Source organism: Toxorhynchites rutilus, chromosome 3 (genome assembly GCF_029784135.1).
Source record: "Toxorhynchites rutilus septentrionalis strain SRP chromosome 3, ASM2978413v1, whole genome shotgun sequence".
NCBI lineage: Eukaryota > Metazoa > Arthropoda > Insecta > Diptera > Culicidae > Toxorhynchites > Toxorhynchites rutilus.
Genome location: NC_073746.1, coordinates 327515174 through 327521173, shown reverse-complemented (window position 1 = coordinate 327521173; position 6000 = coordinate 327515174).

The window sequence follows — 6000 nt, the reverse complement described above, 5'->3', positions numbered from 1 at the left end:
ACAAATTTCTGCATTACACGAGAATTAATCAAGCAAATGAAACCAAATTAGGCATATTGAGGTTTTAGGGTGCAATAAATGTTTCTATGATGGTTAGACTCTCCACCCCATACAAATGAAAGACAAATTTCTGCGTAATCTGAAAACTGATCAAACAAATGGAGCCAAATTTGTCATGCGAATGTTTTAAGGGACATGAAACGTTTTCTAAGGAGGGGGGGGGGTGGTAGGCTGCCATACAAGTGAAACATACATTTCTGCATATTTCAAGAACTAATCAAGCAAACTGAACCAAATTTGGCATGTGGAGGTTTTAGAGGGCAAGAAACATTTCTAAAGTGGTTCAACACTCCTCCCACCTTTCTGAGAGGGAGGAGGGGGAATGTTTCTATGACTTCTCCATCCTCTGAAATGGAGAGGGGGTGCCATAAAAATATTACAAATATTTCAATCAAACATGACAGTTGCCCCATATGCTCTACACTTACTTAGTGACAAGTGCTGTTAGTCCATTTGATGTTTGCGCTAGCGAAAATGATCTTGGTTCGAAACTGGAAATGGATTTTAATGTGATGAAACTCCTATATCTTCTTTATCTATACCAATAAAAAAGTATTGGCGAATGTGTTGATAAGAGTAGAACTCGAGGAAGGAATTGTCCGATTTAGGGCTGTCTTTATTCTATCATATTTTCTGTATAAAACATTTATTCCATGTAACGGAGAAACATGTTATTTGCAAGTGGTTGAAAAATCTTGAACGAGAATTGAGTCTAAAAATAATCTGATATTATAATGATGAGTTTTGTTAGAAATACTAGGAATTTTATAGTAATAGGTAAATTCAACGGGGTCGATTAGAAGATCAATTAATGAACAGTTCTGCGATTGGACCCATGAACTTGCTCATAGTAAGAAAATGTGAATGTTTGAAGGTATTGATAGCAAAAAACAAATGTTGGGCGGGACGAAGTTTGCCGGGTCAGCTAGTGATTTTATACGATTAAAATTTGGATTGCTCGTAAAACAAAATTGCTTCAGCCAAATCTTCCTTCATGGAGACTCGAAGATCTGATTTCACAATTTTCAAAGCAGCCTTTCTAATGTGAATAGGAATTTTTTAAAGAACAAAACAGATTTTTTTACGTATTTTTAGCTGTGATAGTGTCTATCAAGTGATCGTCACAAATTGAAAATAGATATGTAAACCTACGCCTCACAGTTCCCACATGAACAATGATAAAAGTTTATTGCATCCCACAACCACAGCTTTCGCTCATGAATTAACGACATGAATTAAGATGAAGAGGATTATATTTTTCTTTGACGTAGAGGCGAATGAACCGTAAAGTTTGAAGCCTCTTAAGAACAAAAAAGTAGTAGTAGTAGTTCTTTCATGATTCACTCCTGTTGTGCTCCTACTATGATTTCACAGATACAATCCAGCCTTTGTCTTGTATAAATGTCGTAACGCATCACAATAAGACGACTCAACAACTGCATGTGGGTCCAGAAGTGATGATGGTCGAGTGGTGATAGAATGCAGGTTTCATAATCGCGACGGTCCTCTGGTTTGAATCTCGATATTACATTTCATTTTTTTTTACTTCCGAATGGGTGGCTGTTGGAAAATGGAAAAATGTCTCCAACTTGATTGCTCTCAGTTTCCTGACGTTGTCCATAATCTAAATTCTGTTCTTACAGTCACCAAAATTTTCGAGAATCTGACAGCCTCTGGTTGGGTGTATCATTAAAGTGGATAATTCAGCTGTTCCACGGTATTTTTACAAAGTATTACTCCATTAAGTTCACATTATTAATAAGCAAAATTAACATCCAGATTTCCTTGTCATGAAATAATTTTTTTTTCATGATCTGAATATTTTGATTTGGGTCATTGGGTCGGAGTCGGAGTCGGTAAATTTTCCAGACTCCGACTCCGACTTCTAATAAAATGAAAATCCTTCCGACTCCGACTCCATAGCCCTGGAAATTTCGAAACTCTTTGAAATAGTAACCATTTAAGAAAAGTGTTTTGGAAGGAAATTGAAGCACTTTTACATGAAGTAAAAACCCATCTAAGTTACTTTGTTGATTGAAATTGAGAAAACTTTGAAGATCGTTGGATGGCTCCATCCTCGTTTCATAACAACAATAAATAAAACGATAAATGTTGATAAAATAGTTAGCCGAACAAATGTTGGATATAAAAGGACGAACTACACAATAGTTCAAAGGTGATTAAGGAGCTTTAAGAAGGGAACCAGAATGAGCGAACCCTTTTCAATAGAGCATGTTGCCCCCACAGCTTTCGAATACTAAAATTGGGGTGGGTAGTGTTTCTTTCAGCCCGGTGACAAGCTCTCTAGACGTTGATTCAACGAGTCCGCGATCTGCATATCAATGATACATCCACACAGCGTTGGGAAAAGCGCATACGATGACTGGTTATTACAACATCCGCATCCAATACTCGGAACTCCCACCTGGTCTGGACTGTTTTCGCAGATACCGGTTGATTTCAGCATTTTCCCAGCCATTCATCGATTCCGTTCTATCAGAAGAGCCCGCGTTATGTGTCACGTGTGTTTGTTCTTCCGTGAAAATATATCGAGGTGGGCAAATCGAGTTGTAACCGTTTTGGATTCAGTTGTCGGATTTTCCAGAATTCGGATGCCGTTCTCGCGTCGGGTGATATTCCCCAACCTAGCGAAATTACACTGCTAAACTATGCCACGGTTGAGCGTTTCGTATGATGTGCCGATGGACCTCTTCCAGAATTCAATCTGGAAGTCACTTTTGTTTTAATTTTTGAATTTTTGAATCATTTTCCCGTCAGCAAAATCGAGCATCCAAGCAAATTGGTTTTCAGTAGAAATCTAACCCTCAGCGTGAGAAAAATTTAATTCTTGGCAAGTCATTATCACGATAGCAAAAGCTAGAAGCTTCGAAGAAATTTATCTATAGTGCTTCGTGGATTTTGGATTCGTGGATTCTCTCGATTTTATGACCGAATCAAAATGGTGCCTGGGCTGTGGAGGAATATAAATAGAATAGAATTCTTTCATTTATAGTCTTGATTGGACTGCAAATGCAGATTTTGGTCGAGCGAGGGGTTTCGTGAATTTTCCAAACATGGAGATGTTTCCTCCTAATTCGCACCTATTTTGCAAGAATTTTCATTTCGTTGCCCCTGTTTTTCTAACAAAATGGAAATAACGAAAACACTTCCCGAGACAAACATTCTTTCATTTCCATCTCGATGAAGGTGTTCCCCGTTTTTGAGAGATAGTTTTATGACTTATTTCAGCCAGACAGATGTGCGTCCTCATTTGGGACAATAACGGCTCCTTTATATCTTTATGTGGAATAATAGGAAGATCCAATTCGGGGATAAGAACCATCGCCAGCTTGGAAAAACATCAAACGAGCGAACAGACATTGACATTTGCATGATAGAATCAAGTTTGAATTCTATTTTTTAAGTTTAGTTTTTTTAAACAACACAATCTGAGAAAATTTTCCAGAAATGGAATCAATCCAACAATCAATCATTTTGTGATTGTTTTGCCCATTGAAATGTTTGGATTGCCCATGAAGGGCTCTTCGAGTGCTCCCATTGAAACGTTCTGTTGTTTTTGTGGCCATTTTACCATTTCCTGTTCACTTTCGAGCAAACGCCGTTTGGAGCCAGATCGACGGAAATCTATGGATGGATGCTGGATTTGAATGTGGCTAGCATTTTCAGACGAGAGGAAAAGTTAACCACTGACCGGACGTGGAACCGTATGGAATTCGAGTGTAAGCTAACACGTTCTGATAGAGCACCTTTTTGCAGGTGCTTACTTTGTAGTGTTTGAGCAAGAGTTTGTTTGCGGTATCAATTGCGGAATTGATTTGAATGAACCGAATTATTTGGAACTAAAATTGAATGAATGGAATTTTGGATTCAGAGGAAAAAAAGTTGTCTTATATAAGACGATTTAAAATAGTTTCGAAAGTTAACTTAATCTATCTAAACTAAATTCAATAACTTCTCTCATTCCATATTATTTAAAATAACAAAAACTTTAAATACTACGAGTTTATTATACGAACAATCAAAATAGGCAGAAAAGAGACAAAAAATAGAGTACGCAAGTGAAAAACACAGAATTGAAGGATTGATTAACATCTGACAGTGCTATAACAAAGGTCAGAGCGAAACCTTATTGACACTTCGCCATGAACATCCACTATAGATTTGGATTTATAAAGACAACAATTCAGCCTCACTGTAGTTGCAAATTTCAACCAAATCCTCGAGTTCGATGTTAAATAAACCCGTCCTTCCGCTACCGATCGTCCGCCCTCCCGCATGCTCTTATTTTATTTGCACATAAACAAGAAAATAATTGCATTTTAGATTATTCTCAAATTTCGTTTGCGTTGTGTCGGTTACGATTTCCATAACCATCCAAGCTTATTTCCTGTGTGGGTGTTACGAGGCCAGCGAGCAACAAGCTTCCCCATCCCCCATCACTGTCAGGACCTACTGATTCCCCTACAAACTGTTCGCTTCGAAAGCGATGGTTCTCCGGTAAAAGGGGGCGCAAACTCATTGCAAGGTTAAATAGACTGAAGGATTAACATAGTTTGAAGCATAGTAAATTTGCAGATTATCTTTAATTTCGTTAGCGATGGAATTAAGTTTCAGATTGCGTGAGCATTGTTTGTCTGTGTGGGCGCAATTGGTCCAATGGTACAAGTGTTGCTTTGTACGAAGAAAGGCGAATTTGCATTTACTGCATAATCTAGCTATTGACTAACACGAAGCCAATCGATTGGAATGAGATCCTCGTTGAGTTGGAAAATTTTCGTTTCACTTGTGAACGATTTCAAGTTAAGATACTTTTCCAACGTGGCAGCATGACTCTGCCTCCAGTGATGGATCACATTACACTAGACAGTCAGGATATTAGAATTAAAAAAAATGATTTGAGCTATTTGATCCGATATTTTTTTCCATTCTACCGCTCTGACTGTTAAGTGTCAATTTTATTTACAACGTTTTTTTTACAACAAATAAAAAAGACTCGAATATATATTTTGACTACCGTTGAATGTTGAGCAAAAATCAATCAAAGCATGTTCAATATCGTACCTGAAATCCAGTATACAAATAATAAAACAGATTAGCAGCTTTTTTTACCATACCAGTATCAGATAGTACAGAAAATAAGAAAGATATTGTAAATATCTAGGAAATGAACGCATCAACACAAAAAGATGCTTAATATTTCAAGTGGAAAGAGAACTATGCTTCCCATCCTCCTTGAACTCCACTTACCTCTTCATCCAAGCAGACAATCCTATAAACTCTCACACACTACACAGTCCCAGAGTGCTACACACGAGCTGGGAGATGAAAGACTTTAATGAAAATAAATTGCTGATAGTTTCCAGCTATAGTGTCCTCTCATCCTTCTATGTATTTGTTTACTGGGGAGCCAAACATGAAAAGCTTTTCCGCATTACTGAATCAGTACACTTCGAATAAGAATTATTCTCCCATTAAGAATTATATTTACAGCAGTTTTCCCTTGCTTGACAAGCTGGTCTCGAGAGACATCAGTGCGGGCTGTGTTTTGTGAATCCCACTGGAAGCATATCCGTGTGTGATATTGATACAACAAGTTGAGAAAGGAGACAGTACTAATTGAATTTAACAACCAAACAATGTTAACAAATCTGGTCTGAAATTACATTGAGGTTTGATGCAATTTTACGAGGCCTCTGAGTTTCATCCAAATAGGTTATTTATTTCAGATCCGAATGCGAAATTTTGTAATGAGTAATAATTATTGTCAAACACATTATTAGTTGGAATGAAAGTAAAAAATTCTATTTATATAGGTGGATTACCTTTGATTTGGTGTCGGAAGTTTATCCGTTTTTTATTTCACAATAAATGATAGAAAATATATATTGCAGCTGGACATTAGGGCAGAAGTTTCGAAAT